Raw genomic sequence first — 23,863 nt, forward strand, 5'->3', positions numbered from 1 at the left:
ACTGTAAAAACAGGAAAAAGGTCTTTCTTTTTCTTTATTGTAGACTTCCTCAATTTATGAGAAGCACCTGGTGACTAAACCCCAAGATTGTTGGTTCCTCTAATTCAAGCAGCCCCTCTATCCAAACTTCGAGACACAATAAGCTACTCTCAAGGCTACATTTAGTAGAAAGTTCCCTTCCCACCTTCCCCTTCAAACAAACCTCTTTTAAACGCTTCATAACTTTTGCTCTAAGCATGTTTTACAGGCTTGGGAAAAATACTGATAAGACATCTCCCTAGAGCATATGCCAGACTGTCTCCTGGAAAGCAAACGAACTGTAACTTTTCAAGACAGCCCCTGGGATCTGCTCAAATTCAAGACAATGCAGCCCTTCCCTTCCTTGTCTCTTAGCAACAGTTTCTGCTTAAAAGAGCAGGCCATTCTTTGTTTTTTGCCCTTGTACTGATTAACAGTACACAGGCCCTTTCCCCTCAGGGAAAGTAAAATAAACACCTTCTCTGCATCTCTCTCTTCTCTCAGTTGTAAATTTTTTCATAGCCTGCATCACCAGCCAAAACCCTAGCAGTTTTAATTTTTATTCATTCACACCAGACAGCTATTGTTGTGTTTGGCTGTTGTCATTTTTTTATTTGACAATCTAGGGAAAAGAGATCAGTGCCCCTAACTAAAGTGTCAGGTATTGCATGGTTTAAAAATTCTTGCAGCACACCAGTGCATTAAGGCACACCGGTTCAAAATCACTTATGTAAAACCAGGAGGGTAGAAAGAAAAAAGGGCCAAGAACAACTAATTCACAAATAGCTGATTACAGAATAGATCTATAGACATGTAGGACAAGACAGTGGGAACTATAAGCTAGGTAAGTGACAGAGATGATATGACTATTTGTATGTGGAAGTATCAATCAAACAACAAAATGAAACGTGCAGGAGAATGGCTTTATCATGAATGTCCAGTCCCTGAACTTACCCAAATAGGCTGCATAGGTAAAGTCTAACCCACAGCTGATTGTGTTGGAAGAACCCTTTATGATCTTCCTGAAATACAAGACAAGAGGGGCCTGAGGAGCTGTCAGGAGGCTGTCTTAGTCCATTTGGGCTGCTATAAGAAAACAGCACAGATTAGGGGGCTTATAAACAACAGAAATTTATTTCTCACAGCTCTGGAGGCTCAAAGTCCGAGATCAAGGTACAAGCATGGTGGGGTGAGGACCCTCTTCTGGGCTGCATACTTCTTATTCTGTCCTTACATGGTGCACACTCATCCACCTTGCCCCAAACAGAGTTCTGGAATATAAACTCACTTAACTGCAGTCTAGACTTGGCTTCCTAGCAGCGGATTATCCCATGACTCATGTAGTCATGGACCTCTTTTATTTCAGTGTCACTGTTTTTGATGTGCTGGACAAGAGTTACAGGAAGCTGACATCTTTGACTTATTCTCTTCCTTGTCTGTATAGGTAATCCACCATATGAATCTAAAAGTGGTTTGCTGTATATCTTTATGGGTCAAATCAATCAGACCTTGGTCTTTTGCCTTGTCTTGCCTGTGTGAGCTCGACAAGTGGTGCCAAGAGACTGACAACTGCTACAAACCAAATAGTAATCTTTAGATGCGAGCGAGATAAAGAAAACTGTTCATTATCAAAATTCACCTTTTCAACTTCACTGGTTCTTAAATGTAATACTCTTGTCTTTCTCCACTAAATCCACCATATCCGGGGAGCAGACATGTTCTCTCTTCTACTTTCCTGCATAAGTTTTCCAGCTCCAGGTAGAATGCTTCATGCAGTGGCAGTACTCAATAAATACTGTTGACCATCTCACACAATGTTATTTTTCCTTGAGCTACAAGCAGATAAGCTGTCACTCTTTGATTTCACAGAAACAGCAAGCAAAATCACATGAGTGTAAAAAGAAAAGGAGAGAAACTTGTTGCATCTTCCCAGAGATCTCTGCAACTACAATACAATCTTTTTTCCCTACCAAATTCTAACAGAAAATAGGAGAACTATTACCAAATCTAAATCTACAATAATGAAGTACTGTGTAATAGATTAGGGTAAATAGCAGGAATAGATTTTTTTCAAAGTAGTATCACCCAGCAAACCTAACTGACATCAGTGGGCCTGCCACGGTCAGAAGCACTCTTTCTGGTCTCCACATCCACTCTGCCCTGATCCATATGTCTTGCTTCCCCCACCCATATACACACTACCAGTGTCCCCCACTCAGGGACCTGTGAGGGCTGTAACAGAGCTATCTACTTCATGGCAAGTCCCAGAGACGATTCTGCCATTTCAACTTTTAACCAACAGAGCAGTATCTTAAGATGTATACACTTAATCTGCTTTAATTGCTGCTACTATTTGACTGCTCAAATCAAACTCCAAGAACAAAACTCAAAATTAACTAACTTATCTACAAAGCAAAAATAAAAATATCTCCAGAAAACTCTTTCAGTTTCTATCTTAATAATACAAAATTTCTTATAGGTAGCTCAAAGGGTGCATCATTTAAAAATGCTATGGATGCCCTGGTGGGTATGACTCAGTGATTACAGCGTTGGGTCGCCTCCCCCCCGCCCCCCCCACACACACACACCGAAGGGTGACGGATTCATACTTGGGTTACAGGTTTGATCCCTGGCCCCAGTCGATCGAGTGTGTACAGGAGGCAACCAACTGATGTGTGTGTGTCTCTCTCTCCCTCCCTCCCCGCTCCCTCCCTCCCACTCTCTCTCTAAAAAAAAAAAAAAAAATCAATGGAAAAAAATATCCTAGGGTGAGGATTAACAAAATAAAATAAAAATGCTATTAAACAGCATGCAAAAATATCAATAAAAATCTTCTTTGCAACTTTATAATTTACCAATTAAAGCCAAAATATCAATTAAAGCCAAAAGCATAGTGTCTATGAAGACACAAAATAGGCAGTTTTAGAGTAGAACAAAAATGCAAATTTCATTTCAAATTACATAGACTGCTAAAAAATAATCTAAGACAGGAAAGCTGACAGATGATCACAGCATAAAAACATTTTTTAAAAAGTGGATAAACCTGGAACTTATAAGGGGCAAATGAGAAAGAGAAACAATCATTTTAATAAACAGTAAGTTTTCCAGCTTTCAAGTTAACTTGTCTCAGATGTTTTAAAAAATTTAATATAGATAACCATGCTTTTCCACTAAGGTTTCTCCTTTCAAAATTGTGTGCAAACTTATCCCCAACCTGGGTTTTACATAACTTAATTCATTTTAGGTCTACATACTTAGGAATTCCTTATGAAAACTGAACTATGGCTTTTAAAAAATATACATCTCAGAAAAATTATTTCCAATTGCCCTCTGAAATTTGCTTCCCCCAACCATTCACTAACCCCCTCCAACACCTCATCCCTTTCATCAATCCCCCACAAAAAAACAGAGTTAAGCCTTCTACAATCATGTCCAAATCCCTTAGCCTTGACCTTCACACCCTGCTACAGCTGACTGGATACCTTTCAAAGGGAAATCATCCCATTAGTTGAGGTGAGTGAATGCAATCCTTTGTCTTGAAAAACTGGAACACCAAGATTCTAGTCAGTCCTCTGTGGTCCTAGAATTAAGGACACTGGAATGACCATTTACCACTATGTATACAGGAGAGGGGAGGGAGGCAGGGAGGCAGGGAGGCAGGGAGGGAACTCTTTGAAAAAGAGAATAAAGATATATAGAAAAATAAATTTGTGACATAAAGGTAAGACCAACGAAAACAGACAAGAGAATTTAAAAGTAAAACACTGAAAGAGATAGCTGCCTCATTCCTACAGGTGTCCAACTCTCAACTCTCATTCCTGTGAGATTCAGCTATGCTCCTTGCCCTTGCTTTCCATTAAATATATCCTCATGAACTTCCAATAACTCTTCCCTCCCCCACTCCCCACTCATTTTGCTCAAGATAGTTTTAGTGTACTTTTACATACAACTCAATTAGTTAATGCTTGTGGTAGGTAGCGGCCAAGATAAACCCAAAATATTTCCAGGTATTCATACTCTTGTATAATTACTATCCCCTACACTATAAGTTGGGTTTTAGTTTCTTGATTCTAATAAACAGCAATGATGGAAGGTGACTTCCAAACTGGGGTTATAAAAAGGCTGTAGCAGCCAACCTGGGGGTCTCTCTTGCTCTCTCTCAGAGCTGACCAATGAAGAGGCCAACATGGCAAGGAACTGATGTCAAGAGCCAACAACCAGCAAGCACCCCATGCCAGCAACAGCCGTGTAAGTGCATCTGGAAGGATTCTCTCCTGGATGAATTTTGAAATTCATCCACAGCCCCAGCTACTAGCTCCACTGCAATCTCCTGACAGACCTTGAGCCAGAGGCTCCTAACAAAGCTGTGCCAGGAGTCCTAACCCACAAAACTGAGAGATAATAAATACTGTTGTTCTAAGCTACTAAATGTTGGCATAGTTTGTTACACAGCTTGATGACTGATACAGTTCTTTAAGACATAATTCTCACTCAGATTAGCACCATGTAAAAAAAAGTAACACGAAGATGGGTCAAGATTAATTTCTTCTTGGGCATATTTAACCTTGTTATGAGCACTGGTGTGCAGCAAGGAGAAGGCTCTGACCCCCACAGCAGGAGACTCGCTCTCAGACTACTATGATCTACCTGTGTGATGCTAATATGCAACCCCTCGCAGCAGCTCAGTTGCTTATCTGTAAAATAAGGATCTCTATCGTCCTTGATGGTATGAATATTTGTGACTCTATAAAGGCTATTTTCTCATACTCAACAAAAAGAGAATATTGCTTTTACAATTCCAAAGACATCTGTCTTCCACATTACAACTTTGAATAATCATCTACCAGAATCCATAGTACATGCAAAATATGTAAGAAACTACTCCCTAATGCACACCTATCCATTGGGAAATCTTTTAGAACAAATGACCTCCTAATGAGCATAATTCATTAAATAAGATGTTTGGGGACTGAGCCCCCAACAAGTTCAACATTACCTACTGACTTCAAATTAACCTATGTCCCAATCCACCCAGGACCTTTCAGAAGGAGTTTCCCTGTGCCTGCAGTACCCTTTCCAGTGCCATTCCCACTCCCACTCCTCTTGCTCTGGCCATCAGATTCTTTTTGGAAAGCCTGTCCTGACCACATCCCCCCAACACCCAGGGCAGAGGCAATCATTCGGACCTCCCCTCTACATCATTATAAGGTATACACCACTGTATTATTTGTGTATCTGCCTCCCTTACTACATTATTAGGTCTTTATGAGCAAGGTCCAAGTTATATTGATCTTTGCATTCCCAGCATCCAGCAGGGAGCCTGGAACTTTGTACATGGATTGACCAATGTTTGTTTACTTACCAAACTGAACCTTAAACTCATAATGGGGCATCAAATTCCAACAATTGTAGAATAATGTCCCACTCCTCACAGCCATGGCTCTAAGCCTGGTCATCATAGGCATTGCTAATTTCCCATGAAGTGATGGAGAACAGACATCTCTCAGCCAACGCTTGCCTACTGAATTCCATTTTTTCTCCAATTTCATCTCTGTGGTTGAAGAGAAAAACTTCCACATATGGAATTTAACACTAGCTAGAGATGTTAGTTTAAAAGGAAAGGAACTTCTCAGCTTATCTAGTTTCTCAGAATGCTAGTTTCTTAGCATTCTGCTTATATGAATGGCTTCTTTATCTAAAGGAAGAATTCCAAATAAAAGAAATGTCACCACTTTTGAACACTTAAAAAAAGGAAACTTTGTGATCAGTTTTTCAGCCATAGCCACCCCACTCTGATACCACCCATCAGCATTAACAGTCATTTTCAAATAAAAATAGTAAAGAGAGACATATGATCTACACAGACTCAATGGAATAAAACAAATGAAATGAAGACTAAGGTATAATATTCCAAGAAACTTATAATAATACCTCAAAATTAGATAAATTACAGATTAAAGATGGCAGCAGACTGAGTGGAACCTACAATGACACTCTCCCGGGACCAAACTGGAATTACAACTGAAATATAGAAAAACCATCCTGAATAATCAACTACAACTGAAGACAAGCTGGAGAACATCCTCATAACCAAGAAGGAAAAGTGGAGACAGCATAAAGATTGGTAGGAAGTGCAGAGGCACGAGGGGGCTGGCCGGGCTCCCACAGGCAGCAGCTGAAGGTCCGGAGGGATATCTCAGTTTTGGGGGGTTCGGACTGAGGACTCTAGGGCCCAACCCCAGGCTAGACTTGCAAGCCAAGAGCACCAGAACTGAGAAAGGTACCCACATAATATCAGGCTGTGAAAAGCAGCCAGGTTTCTGTCTGATAGGAAAAGACAGCTAGAAATGCAGACGCTCTCTCAAAGAGCCAATGCACAGAGTCATGTGCAGCCACTCACCTTGGGCTCCAGCAGAGGGAGGGTAGAGTGGACTGGAGCTGTGTGAGGAGAATCTAGGATTGTGGGCTCTGGAGAGAGAGCTCAGAGGGCACACCTCTGGATTACTGTGCCCAGTCATTCCCCCATACTGCAGAGGAAATCTTTCACAGGCAGACATTTACCTTTCAAACACCTTTTGCGTTCGGGGGGGAAAAACTGCCTCACCCTGGAAAACTTCTCTCCCTACCCCATGGAGTTTCTACAGCCTGAGGCTCATGAAGAGAGTCAGATTAATTAGACTGCAGGCAGAGGTAGACTTCAGAGTGCTTTGAGTCTCTGCTTGATCTGCTTCTGGACCTGGGCCTTGGAAAAGCAGACTTTGGTGTGCATCTTGGTCCTGTCCAAACGCACTCAGCCCCAACAGAGGCGGCCTCAAGCCATGGGTTGTGGATAGCTCCAAACAGGGTACTCAAGGCCAGTCACAGACAGCGTCCAACACTGCCCTGCACCAGAGACCTTCCAAAAAGACTGAGAGCCCTAGCAGGCCTACCTAATACATAGAAACAAACCCAAATAGGCAGCCAAAATGGGGAGACCAAAAAAACAAGCCCCAAATTAAAGAACAAGAGAAGTCTCCAGAACAACTAAATGAAATGGAGATAAGCAATCTATCATATGTAGAGTTCAGAATACTGATTGCAACGATGCTCACCAGCATCAGAAAAGATATGAAAACTATGAAAAATGACCAGTCAGAAATGAAGAATGACATAGCAAAAATAAATAATACACTGGAAGAAATAAACAGCAAATTAAAGGAAGCTGAGGATTGGATCAGTGAATTAGAAGACGGCAGAAAAAAATCAATCAGAGATCCAAAAAGAAAACACAGTTAAAAAAACAAATAGGACAGTTTAAGGGAGCTATGGGACATCATGAAAGGTAACAATATTAACATCATAGGAGTGCCAGAAGAGGTCTAAAGTAAGCAAGGGTTAGAGAACCTGTTTGAAGAAATAATGGCAGAAAACTTCCCTAACCATGTCAAGGAAAAAGTCACACAAGTTCTGGAGGCACAGAGAGTCCCAAGCAAGAAGAATTCAAAGAGGCCCACCATCTGACACATCATAATTAAAATGCCAAAAATTTAAAACAAAGAGAGAATCTTAAAGGCAGCTAGAGAAAAGCAATCTGGTACCTACAAAGGAGCTCCCATAAGGCTGTCAGCTGACTTCTCATCAGAAACTCCATAGGCCAGAAGGGAATGGCATGAAGTATTCAAGGTAATGCAAAACAAGGATCTGAAACCAAGACTACTCTATCCATCAAGGCTATCATTCAAAATAGATGGTGAAATAAATAGCTTCCCAGAGGAAAAAAAAAAAGAAAAGGCTAAAGGAGTTTATCACCAACAAACCAGCATTGCAGGAAATCTTGAAGAGACGACTGTAATAAGAAGAAGAAACAGAGAGAGAAACATAGGCATACAGAATTAAAATGGCAATAAATAAGGGCCTATCAATAATAACCTTAAGGACTTTAAGGGAGATATCAAGAGCAATACAGTCATACTCATGGACTTGAATACCCCACTGAATTCACTGGACAGAACTTCCAGACAAAAAGTCAACACTGATACAGTGACCCTAAATGGCACACTAGATCAGATGGATTTAAGTGATATTTACAGAACATTTCACCACAAAGCTGTAGAATATACATTCCTCTAAACTGCACATTTGTTATTCTCAACGATAGACCACATGTTAGGACACAAAATAAGTTTCTACAAGTTCAAGAAGATTGAAATCATATCAAGCATCTCAGATCACAATGGCATGAAATTAGAAATCAACTACAGTAAAAACACTCAAAAATATTCAAACACATGGAGGCTAAATAGCATGTTATTAAACAATGAATGGGTTACCAATAAGATCAAGAAAGAAAGAAAAAACTTCCTGGAAACAAATAAAACTGAACACACAACAACCCAAAATCTGTGGGACATAGCAAAAGCAGTCCTAAGAGGCAAGTTCATAGCACTACAGGCCTACCTCAAAAAGCAAGAAAAATTTTTAGTAAACTATCTAACCCTACAACTTAAAGAATTAGAAAGCTCCCCTGTGAAGCTGTCCAGACCAGGGCTTTTGTTTGCTTGGAGTTTTTTTTATTACTGCTTCGATTTCATCAGTTGTTATTAGCTTATTCAGGTTTTCTGATTCTTCTTGATTCAGTTTTACATGATCTCACTCATATGTGGAATTTAATAAACAAAACAGACTGAAAAACAAAATAGATCCAGAGATATAGAAGCATGGGACAGATTGATGAATCTCAGTGGGAAGGCGGGGGTGGGGGAGTGGGTGGGGAGAGATTACTCAAAGAACTTATATGCATATATGCATAACCCATGGACACAGACAGTAGTGTGGTGAACGCCGGGGGTGGGTCAATGTGGGGTAGAGGGGATCAATGAGGGATAAAAGGGGGATATCTGTAATACTTTCAACAATAAAGAAAAATTAAAATAAATAATAATAATAATAATAATTAGGTAAGTTTTTTACACATTCAAAAGCAATCAAAACAACACGGGAAACTTGGATCTCAGTGGTTGCTCCCTACATGGGCTGGCTACATTGAACTACCAAATTGCATAATGAGATGTGGCTCGTTTGTTGGGCTAAAAACATTAAAAAGGAACACTGGTCTTTATTAAGAGAATATGATTTCAAGTTCATTATAATATGCCCCTTTATAAATAATACCAGAAAAATTACCAAGCTGTTCGTTAAAAGAGCTTCTGTAAGAGCATCTCTAGTACAAAACACTTTTGTTCATCTTTTTCCAATGGTTTTATATGCTTAAAGTGAAAATACTTAAAACATTCTGTAATCATAATTTTCTGTTTCAGAACTGCATTCCTGGTCCCCACAAACTCTTAAGCAACCCCTATGCAAGTAGTAAAAACTGTATTTTGCCATATTTTCATTTTGTGCACATAGACTTTTTAGATTATTTGCATTTCAAATGCCTATGGAAGAACCAAAGAATACATTTGACTTGGACTTAACTGATATTTTCCGAACATTACACCCCAAAGCAGTAGAATATATTCTTTTCAAGTGCACACAGAATGCTTTCTAGGATAGACCACATGTTAGGACACTAAACAAGTCTCAATAAATGTAAGAAGATTGAAATCATATCAAGCACCTTCTCTGACCATAATGCTATGGAACTTGAAATCAATCACAAGAAGAAAACCGAAAAACACACAAAGACATGGAGGTTAAATAACATGTTACTAAACAATGAATGGGTTAACAATGAGATTAAGGAAGAAATCAAAATATACCTTGAAACAAATGAAAGTCAGAACACAACAACCCAAAATCTATGGGACACAGTGAAAGCAGATCTGAGAGGGAAATTCATAGCATTATAGGCCTATCTCAAGAAACAAGGGGGGAAAAAACAAGTAAACCTAACTTTGCACTAAAAACTTAAAAACAAACAACAAACAAAGCCCAGAGTGAGTAGGAGGAAGGATATAATAAAGATGAGGGCAGGAAAAAAATGAAATAGAGTCTAAAAAAATACAAAAGATCAATGAAACCAAGAGCTGGTTCTTTGAAAAGATAAATAAGATTGACGAACCTTTAACCAGATTTATCAAGGAAAAACATAGAGGACCCAAATAAAATCAGAAATGAAAGAGGGTAAGTAACAGCTGACACCAAAGAAATACAAAGGATTATAAGAAAATATTACGAACTGTATGCCAACAAATAGGGCAATCTGAAAGAAATGAATAAATTCCTAGAAACATGCAATCTTCTAAAACTGAATCAGGAAGAATCAGAGAATCTGAATAGTCAGATTACAAACAGTGATATTAAAGCAGTAATCAAAAAAACTCCCCCAAAAAGCCCTGAACCAGATGGCCTTACCAGTGAATTTTACCAAATATCCAAAGAAGAATTAACACCTATCCTTCTCAAACTATTCAAAAAAATTCAAGAGGAGGGAAGACTCCCAAGTTTATTTTACAAGGCCAGCATTATCCTATTTCCAAAACCAGATAAAAACATGAAGAAGAAAGAAAATTACAGGCCAATATCCCTGATGAACATAGATGCTAAAATCCTCAATAAAATATTAGTAAGTAGGACCCAGCAATACATTAACAAAATCATATACCTTGATCAAGTGGGATTTATTCTGGAGATGCAAGGTTGGTACAATATCCGCAAACCAATAAATGTGATACACAACATAATAAAAACCACATGATCATATAAATAGATGCAGAAAAAGTATCTGATAAAATCCAGCACCCACTTATGATAAAAATTCTCAGCAACGTGGAAATAGAGGGAACATACCTCAACATATTAACAGCCATATAAGACAAATTCACAGCCAATATCATACGCAATGGGCAAAAACTGCAAGCATTCCCCTTAAGACTGGGAACAAGATAAGGATGTCCGCTTTCACCACTCTTATTCAACATAGTACTTAAAGTCCTCACCACAGCAATCAGACAAAAAGAAGAAATAAAAGGCATCCAAATTGGAAAGGAAGATGCAAAACTGTCTTTATTTGCAGAAGACATGATACTGTACATAGAGAACCCTAAAGATTCTACCAAAAAACTAGTAGAACTGATAAATGTAAAGTAAAGTAGCAGGATACAATACCAAGAAATTAGTTACATTTTTATACACCAATAATGAACTATCAGAAAAGGAAACTTAAAAAACAATCTCATTCACAATTGCTTCAAAAAGAATAAAATACCTAGGAATAAATTTAGCCAACAATGTAAAAGACCTATACTCAGAAAATTATAAGACACTGAAGAAAGAAACTAAAGACAGTACAAATAAGTGGAAGCATATACCATGTTCGTGGATAGGGAGAATTAACATCATTAAAATATCCATACTACCCAAAGAAATTCCTATCAAGAACAAAATAGATACAGAGACACAGAAGCATGGAACAGGCTGACGATTCTCAAAGGGAAGGCAGGGGTGGGTGTGTGGGTGGGAAGAGATTAACCAAAGAATTTATATGCAAGCATGCATGACCCATGGACACAGACAACAGTGTAGTGAAGGCCTGGGGCAGGGGGGGGAGCAGGTGTAGGGTAGAAGGGGTCAATGGGGAAAAAAGAAAGACATCTGTAACACTTTCAACACTCAAGTTTAAATAATTAATTAATGTTTTTTAAAAAGAGATACCAATGGAGTATTTCACAAACTAGAACAAATGTTTCAAAAATTTATATGGGCCTGGCCGGTGTGTCTCAGTGCTTGGCATGGGCCCTCGCACCAAAGGGCTGCAAGTTCAATACCCAGCCCCAATTGGGTGCTTGCAGGAGGCAACCAATCGATGTGTCTCTCTCACGTTGATGTTTCCTTCTCTCTCTCTCTCTCTCTCTCTCTCTCTCTCTCTCTCTCCTCCCTCCCTCCATCCCTTCCATTCTCTCTAGAAGCAATGGGAAAAATATCCTCAAGTAAGGATTAAAATAAGTAAATAATAATGAATAAATTTATATGGAACCACAATAGACCCCGAATAGCAACAACGATCTTACGAAAAACAAAGCTGGAGGAACTGAGCTACCTGATATCAAACTATACTACAAGGCCACATCGGCATGGTACTGGCATAAAAACATACATATAGATCAATGAAACAGAACAGAGAGCTCAGAAACAAACCCATACCTTTACTTTTTTAAATTAATTTCAGAGAGGAAGGGAGAGGGAGAGAGAGATAGAAACATCAATGATGAGAGAGAATCATCGATCTGTGGCCTCCTACATGCTCCTCACTGGGGATCCAGCCCACAACCCAGGCATGTGTCCCAACTGGGAATCAAACCGTGACCTCCAGGTTCATGGGTAGACACTCAACCACTGGGAAATACCAGCCAGGCCAAACACCTTTAGAGTCAATTAATATTTGACAAAGGAGGCACAAGCATACAATGGACTAAAGATAGTCTATTCAACAAATGGTGCTTGGAAAACTGGACAGGTACCTGCAAACCATGTAGTAAGACCACCTTCTTACACCACGTACAAGAATAAACTCAAAATGGATTAAAGACTTGAATGTTAGACTTAAATGTCAGACTCAAAAGCCATAAAAATCCTATAAGAAAACATAGGCAATAACATCTCACACATTTTTCAAAGCAACATTTTTTCTGATATATCTCCTCAGGCAAGGGAAACAAAGGATAAAATAAATAAGACTACATTAAACTAAAGAGTTTTGCACAGCAAAGGAAACCATCAACAAAATGCAAAGATAATCAACTGAATAAGAGGACATATTCACCAGTGACACAATGATAGGGGGCTAATATACAAAATTATAAAGAACTTATAAAACTCAACATCAAAAAAAAAAAAAGAAATCCAATTTAAAAAATGGGCAAAGGACCTGAGTAGACACTTCTCCAAAGAGGACATACAAATGGCCAACAGACAAATGAAAAGATGTGTAATGTCACTAATCATGAGAAATGCAAATTAAAAAATGAGATGTCACCTCACACCTGTCAGATGGCTATCATCAATAAATCAACAAACAACAAGTGTTGGCAAGGACCTGGAGAAAGGGGACCCTTGTGCAGTTGGTGGGAATGAAGATTGGTGCAGCCACTGTGGAAAGGAATATGGAGTTACCTCAAAAAATTAAAAATGGAGTTGCCTTATGATCCAGCAATCCCACTTCTGGTAATTTATCCAAAGAAAACTGAAACACTAATTTGAAAGAATATATGTATCCCTATGTTCATTGCAGCATTATTTACAATAGCCAAGATTTGGAAGCAGCCCAAGTGTCCATCAGTAGATGAGTGGATAAAAAAGCTGTGATACATTTACACAATGGAATACTGCTCTGGCATTAAAAGGAAGAAAATTTTACCCTTTCCAACAGCATAGACAGAACTGGAGAACATTATGCTAAGCGAAACAAGCAAAAGACAAGTACCATATGATTTCACTTACATGTGGATTTTAATGAACAAACTGAATTACCAAGCAAAACAGAGACAGACTCATAGGGAGCAGGCAGAAAGCTGTGGTGAGCCAGACAAGGTGCTGGGAGGGATGGAGGGATTGAGCAAGAGAGAAAAAAAAGAGAGAGAATTCACAATGATTGCAGGGTGGGAGGAGGGGGTGGAGGTGGAACAGGGCATAGAGTGGATAAATGGTGATGGAAAAATAAAAAGTACAAATTGGAAATTACAAAATAGCCACTTGGATGTAAAGTACAGCATAGGGAATATGGCCAATAATATTGTAATAACAATGTATGGTGCCAGGTGGGTACTGGAAATATCAGGGGTAACACTTTGTAAAGTATATGATGCCTAAATGCTGTGCTATACAAAATAATATTGGAAGTAAATTGTAATTGAGAAATAAAGATAAACAAACAAAAAGAGAGACTCCTGTTCTCATAACCCCAAATAATGCAACTACGTGGTTCTGTATATGCAGGCAGATAGATCCAGGAATAGTCATAGCAATGACCACTTGGTATTCCCATCTTTCTCCAGGAACCTTTGTAATCCTGGAGTAATCACCCAAGCAGCCCAGTTTCCCTTTGTGCTCTACAACTAGGGTGTTGAAAACCACCTCTAATGAATGAATAGCTGCACTTTTATAATAACATTTCCTATCAAGTACGTTGCACATGGGCATAGCAGGAGTTGACAACACACTTTCAAACCTCAGGCTTTTTGAAAACATCTTCAAGAATCACTTCTATTTGTAGTTTTATAAATATTTTTACATCTCAGGCACTAACATCTTTGGTTCAAATAGTCTTAGAGGCAATGTTTAATTGTCAGGAACACAACAATACATTTTTATGGAGCTTTCTTCACCTAGGCAAACTACAAATCAAGACCAGAATTTCTAAATCTCTATTTCCAGAAACCCACACCACCAGTTCCTTATTCCAGCAGCAGTGTGCTCAGGTAAAGAAACTAACTCTTGAAATCAAATAACTTAAATGGGTTCATCCCTAAATATATTTTCCTTAAAAGTGTAACAATGGACCCTGGCTGGTGTTGCTCAGTGGTTAGAGCACTGGCAGAAACACCCAAAGGGTTGATGGTTTGATTCTGGGTCAAGGGCACCTGGGTTACAGGTTCCATCCCTGGTCCCAGTCAGGTGCATGAGGAAGGCAACCAACTGATGTGTCACTTTCACATCAATGCTTTTCTCTCTCTTTTATCTCTCTCTCTCCCCCTTCTACTATCTCTAAAAAAATCAATGGAAAAAATATCCTCAGGTGAAGATTAACAAAAAAAGTGTAACAATGCACACAGATGCAACACACTGAGGGGTTTCCACCCACTAAAGGTTTCTATTAAGGATGTCCTTGAAAACCAAACCTCTAAATCAAACATCCATTCTGTTCACTGCCTGCCTCAGGGGGCCAGGTCGTCAAGATGAAGTTGATCAGAGATTTCAAAAAGGCCACAAAAATACAAAATTGCATTGAGCATTCGAACCAAGCCAAAGCTACGTTCATAGAAAACATAGATCAGAGCTTTACAAACTTTAACGGGCATTCCATTTTTATATTCCTCATCAGAGCAGATTCTAAAAAGGAAAGTCCACTGTGAGTACTAATAAGAACCCCCCCCCCGAAGTAGCTGATCTTAAAATTGAAGTAAAAAATAAATAAATAAAACTGCTGGTTAAAAGAAGAAAAATTTAGCTCTAGCCAGTTTGGCTCAGTGGTTAGAGCATCGTCCAACAGACTGAAGAGTCCAGGGTTCAATTCAGGCCAAGGGAACATACCTAGGTTGCAGGCTCCATCCCCCAGGTCCAGTCAGGCAGTGTGCAGGAGGCAACCAATCGATGTGCCTCTCTGGCATCGATCTTTCTCTCTCCCCCTTCCACTCTCTGAAAAGCAATGGAAAAATATCCTTGGGTAAAAGAAAAAACATTTACCATGTCTTTCAGTATATTATACAAAAAGAAAAGGAAAAAAAGGTGGGGGAGGAGAAGGTGTAAGGGAAGAAAATTAAGTTATTCTTGAATTTGAGTAAGGAAATTACACAACTTCCTGGTGCTAATAGAAAACTATACTACCATCTATTGTCAGAATTGCAGGTAATGTCTTTTCTGTCAATAATATGACTAGAAGCACCACCTAAGAACAGTATGCTAGTTGTAATGAGTACAAATGAACACTGAAACCCTGTGTAAAACTAGTGAAGGAGGGCAGGACATCATTCACATCAAGTCTGAAGCTAATGGTGTGTGCCCTCTGGAGTTGTGGAGCCTAGAGTCTGTGATGTGCAACCCTGAGGCCTTGAATGTGTGAAAGTGACAAAGACAACAAACCATTGGGTTTTCCTCTCACCTTGAATCCTAGAGACTATAGCTAAATGGTTCAAGAGAAATAGAGTTGTCCCCCTGAGGAAATTACATTTGGCAACATTAGGAAACATTTTTTGGCTGTCATGACTGGGGTGGGGAGATGTTACTGGCATCTAAACATCCTACAATAGAGAGGGCAGCCCCCACCACCACCACAACAGAATTGTCCAGCCAAAATGTCAACAATGTTGAGGTTGATAAACACTGCTATAGCTTCGTTAAGGACTCCTGTTTTTTGAAAGTGTCCCTGAATTTCATACCAAGAAGCTCGACTCCGTAAATATATACTTTCACATGTGAATATGGATAAGGAAGATAAAAACTTATTTACAATAATCACCTTGGGGGACAGAAAAGTGAAGTGTACAGTCAATTTACAAACTGTCCTTCTCCACTAGATGTCAATATTATAGTTTAACACCATGTTTCAAACCATATAAATTAAAGCCAGACATATACATGGCAGGGGGAAAAGCACTCATTCAATGCCTTGACTGTCAACCTTCCATGTACAAAGGGAACAGAGATCTAGTTTGAGGTCACAGAATACTGGTTGGCAAGGAAGAGGCTGCACTGAGCCATGCGTAAGCAGAGGTAGCTGGATATAATCTAGCAGGCTGCCATCTAGGCTCACTCATCTACACAATCTCTTGTCTGCTTTTTACTTCAGCCAAAACTCCTTCCCACAAGTCCCTTCATTCTTTCCTTCTACAAATACCCTGGCCAGAAGAATAAATTTCATTTTCAAAAAACCCAAATTACGCTTCAACGAATGTTTCTCTCTGAATATTACTAATTAAAGGAAGAGAAAATTTCATCAAGTTATCCACAGTCTCTGGTTACATGTCACAAGTTCACAAAGCCTCTCTCCCAGGAGATCATCCCCATCAACTCTGAAAATCATTGCCATACTTGCTGCCCAGCCCAAATCACTGTCAAGGATGCAGAGGCACCCAAACATCACAAAGGAAAATAGCAGCCCATCCACTCCTGAATGCCCATTTTTCACCTTCTGGGCCTTGCCTGGCTTTCACAATGTGTGTCATCCTGCATTTGGGGCTTCCCTGACTCATCCCACCCTAGCAACACCACCATAACTCCTTCCCACCCCCAAGATTCACAGCCTCCCCTCCCCTTCCAGGGGCTGCCAACATGAGCTGCTACTACACAGTACTTACTGCTCCTGCTGCAGAAGAGAACTCTACAAAGAGCCAAGTGTGCTTGCACAGAAGCAAATGGTTTGTAAAGAAAGAACATGTTCACCTTAAATTTATCCCTGTGTGGTTAATATTTAACGTCACTCTTTTGATTACCAGCTTTGCTAGGCTTATTCCTGACTTCGCACAAAATAAATAAGAAATGGAAAATAAGATAGATTTTTTATAGCAAAGAGTCAAATATATGCTAAAATCAAAGTGAATAAACAACTGAGATCTCTTCAGTAACTTTAACTTTCAGAAGACAGAAGGCAATCTCTAATGCTATATAATTCCTATTCACCAATGCTTTTCAAGCAAAGAAGTAACAAGAACTACACATTACAGTCTATCACTTACACACAGCTTGAGGAAAAAAAGGCTGTGGAAAAATAAGATTAGCGACATAACCTGAAAAAAGTAATACTCACTGTAAATGAATGTAATACTTGCGAGTTTGAAATTTTTGAAACTGGATTAAACAGTGTCATGACTGTTTTTCATCCTAGACTTTGGTAGGGTACACATGGAACCCTAAAATCTAGACTTGTAAGCAACCCTACAAAGTCCAGATCCACATAAAAAAAAAAAACACACCAGTGTTTAAAGGAGGGGTAGGGAACCTTTTTTCTGCCAAGGGCCATTTGGATATTTATAACATCATTTGCAGGCCATACAAAATTATCAACTTAAAAATTAGCCTGCTGCCCAGCCGGACGTGGCTCAGCGGTTGAGCTTCAGCCTAGGATCCAGGAGATTGCAGTTTGATTCCCGGTCAGGGCAGATGCTTGGGTTGCAGGCTCGATCCCCAGACAGGGGTGTGCAGGAGGCAGCCAATGACTCTCTCATCATTGATGTTTCTATCTCTCTCTCCCTCTCCCTTCCTCTCTCTAAAATCAATATATTTTTTTAAAAAAATAGCCTGCTATATTTGGTCAAACATTTAATTAACTCACCCCCAATATGATGGCTGGAACTGCTTCTCTTTTGTGAGGGGTGTGATGTTAGCTGGTATTGATGATGTTGCTACTCTCAACTGCTGTTCCAGGTCAGCATCGGTCAGTCTGGAGCGCAATCGCCTCTTTGCGATGGCAAGTTTTAAAAAGAACTGCTCGCAGCAGTAAGTTGTTCTAAACACAGATGCATGTCTCCTCAAAGTAGGAAATTCATCATTGCTTATGTAATGTTTATGGAAGTCAGGCAGTGGGAGGTTGTACCTAGCTTTCAGCTCATGGTTGCTTTGCAGCTGAGTTATTTCATGTTGTAGGTTATCAGGCACATCAGCTGGTTCCACATTGAACAGTGTAGCAAAGATGTTCAATTCCATTTGTTTACTTTCCACATCCTTGAATCTTTCATTGAATGCCTCAAGTAGTTTCGCACATTCACCAGCATATTCAAGTGTTGTAGAAGGCTTTTGTCCTTCCAGAGTGAGGAAATGCACCATGTTATTCCTTTCGAGTTGCACTTTCCACAGCCTTAATTTAGCTTCAAATGATTTCACATTTGAAAGCAGGGAGCTGGGAAGCTCGTTGGGGCCCTGCAGCTTGACGTTCAGCTGAGAGGTACTTGGCAATGTCCACCATGAATGCTAGATCCCACAGCCACTTGTTATCACTGAGCTCCTGGACAGGTTTCCCTTCATCTCCATGAACTGCTCAACTTCATCCCACAGTTCATAAAACCTCATGAGCATGGTCCCGAGACTCAGCCACAGCACTTCACAGTGATAAACAAGATCGTACTCAGAGTCAAGATCAGTCAGTAACTCCTTATACTGGCGGCTGTTAAACCCTCTGCTTTTGACAAAATTTATGCATGACACTACTGTTGACATCACATTGTTGAGCCACAATGACTGTGCACAGAACCTTTCTTGGTGTACGATGCAGTGGCATATAATCAAGTCACTGGATCAAGACTGAGATGATTCAGTTCTTTCTTGACAAATGCAATTAACCCTTTTCGGGAGCCAACCATGGCTGGAGCTCCATCTGTAGTAAGGCCACTTAACTTTTCAAATGTTAGCTCAAGTTTTTTCACTGATGTCTCTCAAACAAGTCCTCATTTCTTACAGTGCCATGCATGGCTTCTAGTGACAGCAGTTGCTCTCTCACGTCAAACTTTGTAGTTAACCCACAAACGAAAACGGCCAGTTGGATAGTATTTGTTATGTCCGTTGTCTCATCAAAAGCCAGAGAGAAAAACTGGAAATCTGCAGAATCCTTCAGTTTTTCCAATATCTTGTGCTATGTCAGTAATCCAATCAGAGATGGTTCTCCAAGACAAACTAACACTCTGAAACAATTTTACTTTGTCTGGTGCTAACAACTCCACAGCAGCCACCATGCGCTCTTTCACAAACTCTCCCTCTACATGAGGCCTCAGCTTCTTTACAATTAGCTCACTCACTACATAACTCATCTGAATAACATTGTCTCTGTCCCAACGAGGCCTAGTAAAAGCGACTTGTTGTGATTCCAAACTCCACTGAAGAGCACTGATTTTATCCAGATGCATCTGGCCTCCCAACTCACTGAGTTTAGCATGTTCTGAGCTGTAATGATGCTCAAAATTAGTTTTCATTACTGCTAACACATCACCACAAACTAGGCACACAGGTTTGCCTTTGACTTCAATAAAAAAATTATCATTTGTCCATTTCCCTTAGAAAGATCGACACTCTGCATCAATTTCTCTTTTCTTTGTAGTCACCATTTGTAGGATGTCACACCACTTAAGTTTTAATAACTAACCATTTTGCTTTGATAGCTGTTCTAATCCTGCATCTTGGATTTGGAACCTATCCAACATTTGTATCATCGACTCTTGAGGACTTTTCTGTGTACTGTAATTTCCTTAATCTTCATCTGAAATTCAGTTTTGCAAGGATTGTTGATCGTGGACATGTGGATAAAGGTTGGATTGGAGTTACTGTCTGTGTCAACAAAGAAGTCGACAACATTGTTGTCAATCATCAGAGGCAAGGAATTGTTGTCATCAACGTTGCAAGGAATCATCTCATCTCATCACCACTGATCACAATAGTTTCACCAAAGTTTATTAACACTTTCACAACGTGTATACTCCCAGCCTGCCTGGCACTGACTGTCCTCTGAGTCACCACAATAGAGGCAGACAGGTCACAGGCAGCCTACGAGAAGCATATGTGTCTGTCCTATCACATACTTGTGTGTGTCCTGTCTATCCCATAATAGACGCTCCTTACTTGTCCCTCGAAATTTATGTTAATATTATGATTCACTTAATATAAATTTATGATGCTATGAAAAAAGTTCCCAGATTTATTGAATTTCGAGTCCCACCTGCAGTTGCCTTGGCAGGGATAGACAAATGATTACACAGGCCATATACTGCCAGTGATCCAGACATTCCCCACCCCTGGTTTAAAGAATAAATTACAATCATACTTAATGGAATAGCTGTAATCAACTACACCTTGAAAAAAACATAGGTTCATTAATGGACAGAATCCTAAATTTGGAATGAAGTCTTTTTTTTTTTTTTTTAAATGTATCTTTATTGACTTCAGAGAGAGGAAAGGAAAGGGAGAGAGGGAGATAGAAACATCAATGATGAGAGAGTCATTGATCGGCTGCAGCCCGCAACCCGGGCATGTGCCCTGACCGGGAATCGAACCCCGGTCGTCTGGATCCTAGGTCAATGCTCAACCGCACGCCCGGCCGGGCTGGAATGAAGTCTTTTCTCAAGAGGCAAAGGACAGACCTCCTCTGATCAATACTCACTTTGCAGTGAGACAGGAGTTTATGAAATATAATCTTTATTAACTTCTTTTCCCCTTTTTGCCCACCAAGAACAGAAACATCATCCACAGGAAAGAACTTACTTATAAAGTATTTTTAACCCGACATTCAGTTTTGCAACAAATAGCTATAATACATATGTGGGCCCTGAGATTCATACGATGTGAACCCCAAGAATGAATTTATCTGCTGAAATAGACTCCCCATGGTCAACCAAGGGCCCAAATTTATAAATAAGAGCCTAGTGATCACTTGCTGACAAGGACTCCTCACAGACTGTGTACTGCAAAGAAGCTCAAACTGAACTCAGTTTCCTCTTTCTTTCAATGGACTAAGACCTGCCCCACCCAATCAGAAGTGCGTAATCTGGATAGCTTGTTTACATAAAATGTACCTAACTGATAACCTGGGAAGAACTTTCTCTATAAAAGGCAGCCTCCTCTTTGTCTTGGTGAAACACAGTTTAAAAGTTGCTATCTGAATATGTGTCTCCAGGACTACAGCTCCTTTTGCTCAAATAAATGCTTATAATTCCTTATTATAGTCTAAAATTAATTTTGGTTTACTCATATGAACTCCCATGCAGAGTATTTCCTATTCTTCCTCAGAGTCAGGTCTACAATCAGAGGTTTCCAAAATAGAAGTGACTTGCATTTTATAGTTCAACTAAGATTTCTACAAGGCTCATAAAGCTAACTGGCAAAGATGCACTCCAGCTACATATCTCTCAGTACCAAGAGCCAGCTGAAGGTCTATAGATGCTGGTACATCTCCACTGAGCATGGCACTATCATACCAATGAAGCTTCATATACATCCCGAATAGAGGATAAAGATCACAAAATAATGACCCAGGAATTAAAATTACATATTCTAAGTAATTAAAATTACACATCCAGAGTAATAAAACAAGGTTGAAATAATTTTTTATCATAGTAGTGTACCCAAGGGAGACAAGACAGCCCAGAGATGTTACTGAAGGGGAACCAGAGTTTGTCACCCCAAAATGACTCTGGAATACTATTTCAGGCTGGTTAACTTTAAGAAATAGCACACCTGGGCGAAGCTCCAAAAACCAAGTCGAGGTTAGCCTTTGTAAAGGACATTTACATTTGTAAAGGAAATCTCCATCCATAAGGGTGTTTCTTTCCCTCACTATGCCAGGCCTGCCTTCACTTCACTATTGACAGAGAAGGCCTGAACTTAAATCTGCATAACACTCTTTTCCATGCTTTGCCTGGTAACCTCCCATAACTGACTCTTCCCATCTCCACCCCAACATCATCTTTTGTCTTTAATTGAAGGTGGAATTTAAGGAGATGGCGTACACCATTTCGGTGCATTGCTCAGTGTCGTGGGTTTCTCCCATGTATATAGAAGTTATACATGTTATTAAACTATTGTTTTTATCTTATTAATCTGTCTCATGTTATTAGTCCAGAAAGAAGGTTGAAGGGGAGAGGATAATTTTTCCTCCCTGACATTACTACTGCCCAAACATTTTAGAACTCCCTCTTTAGAACAGCCTTTCAAGTCCAATTTCTAAGCCATATTTTAAAAAAGAAAGAAAAAACAAAAGTTTCTTTACAAAATCAAAACTAGTATCAATATTCTGACGAAGAAGAAAAAAAGACTGCAAGATTTTCCACTCATTTAAAAGCAACCTTCCTGGCAAGGCAAGAGATGCCCAAAGTGAAGCACCTGGGAACTGACTAACCTGAGATGATCTCTGTTCTGTCACCAAGAGACATTCTAGGCAAAATATTGCTGATCTGAAGAATCTGCCTACTTGTGTGTTGACACACCTACAACAGTCAATTTCAGTTTTAGCACACACCTTTTTTCCAAGAAATCAAATAGCAAAAGAAGCCCCTGGAAGGAGTAAAGGAAAAGAGCCACATGAAATAACTACAAGCAGCCAAGAAAGAGAAAGGAAGTGTTACTGGAGAATCAAACTTCCCCATCCCTCATGGGAGCAAGGCGGAGGTTCTTGAGGTATCCTCAGAAAACGAATTTTCTTAGATTCACATGGGAGAATGAGATGTGGGAAATGGCTTTACTTGTGTGAAGTTATATTCCTCGGGTTCCAAAGTCCCATGTCGCTTAAACCAGTCTTGACAGAGGTGCAGCTGGGGTTGCAAGAGAGCCAAAAGCAAGGCCAGTGTCCAGAGCTTCCGTTCCATGGTGCAGCCGAGTCTAGTTTAGCATTCAGTCCACATTCAGTCCATCATGGGCCATGTGGGTGCAGGGGAGCACAGCCTCTGCCACAGGACAGCCAGGAATCCAGCGCGCCAGAGATTGAAAAGTAAAAACAAAAAGAGTGGCTCCTTTGTATAGAAGTTTAAATATTTAGGTTTCACACGCTTGCAGTGATCATGCCTATTCTGGCCACTGACTCGCTCCCAGGTATAACTAATGGGCAAGCACCTTCCCACGTCACTCAGATCTTACTAGGCATGTGTCTAAACTTCCTTTGTCTAGTCCATTCCCCCATCAATCAGTGAGGAACAGACATGGAGAGTGTTAAATGCAGCTTTGTGGCAAAGCTATCTAAATGGCCTGACTATATTATTTAGCCTTCCCTTTCCTCCTTTCCTGTTAAATAATAGCCAGGTTATTACAATGGCATCAGAAGTGGTTTAGGTATCTTCTGATAAAGACTGACTGGGACTTTAAATAAATGTAGTCAGTTGGGAGGATCTATGGCAGTTCTCCCACTATATCCTTTTTGTTAATGAAATACTTCCTTGATATGAAATACAGCACTCCCATTTTCAGGGCTACAATCGTTATTTTGCAGATAAACAGGAGAAACAAATTATATCATGTAAAAACAATGACCTTCTCCCCATCCTCTGGCTCTTTGTAAAAGAATTCCGCCCACATATTCCAAAAAATAGCTAACCGCAGAAGGTCAGTTAACACTTAGCTGGCACCTGCGTACCACCTCCCAAGATGTAGTTTTTGCATTTATATTCTCCCTGCAAAAACTGTTTGTTTAGGGCAGAAGTCCGCTCATAGTGGCCGGCTAATAAATCTCCAAACGGTCAAT

General features: G+C 39.8%; 1 protein-coding gene across 2 annotated transcripts in view; it reads right to left on the reverse strand.

The window, feature by feature from the left end:
* The window catches only part of CCNY (cyclin Y), a 196,326-nt gene that overhangs the window by 161,204 nt on the left and 11,259 nt on the right, over nt 1–23,863 (reverse strand). The window contains exon 2 of one of the 2 annotated variants that reach the window (XM_081134944.1): nt 17,984–19,965. The exons of the other annotated variant lie outside the window; for it this stretch is intronic. The gene's annotated coding sequence lies outside the window, so the exon portion shown is untranslated. The remainder of the gene's footprint in view (nt 1–17,983; nt 19,966–23,863) is intronic. 2 annotated transcript variants of the gene reach the window in all.

This window comes from Miniopterus schreibersii (genome assembly GCF_964146895.1).
Source record: "Miniopterus schreibersii genome assembly, chromosome: 1".
NCBI classification, from domain to species: domain Eukaryota; kingdom Metazoa; phylum Chordata; class Mammalia; order Chiroptera; family Miniopteridae; genus Miniopterus; species Miniopterus schreibersii.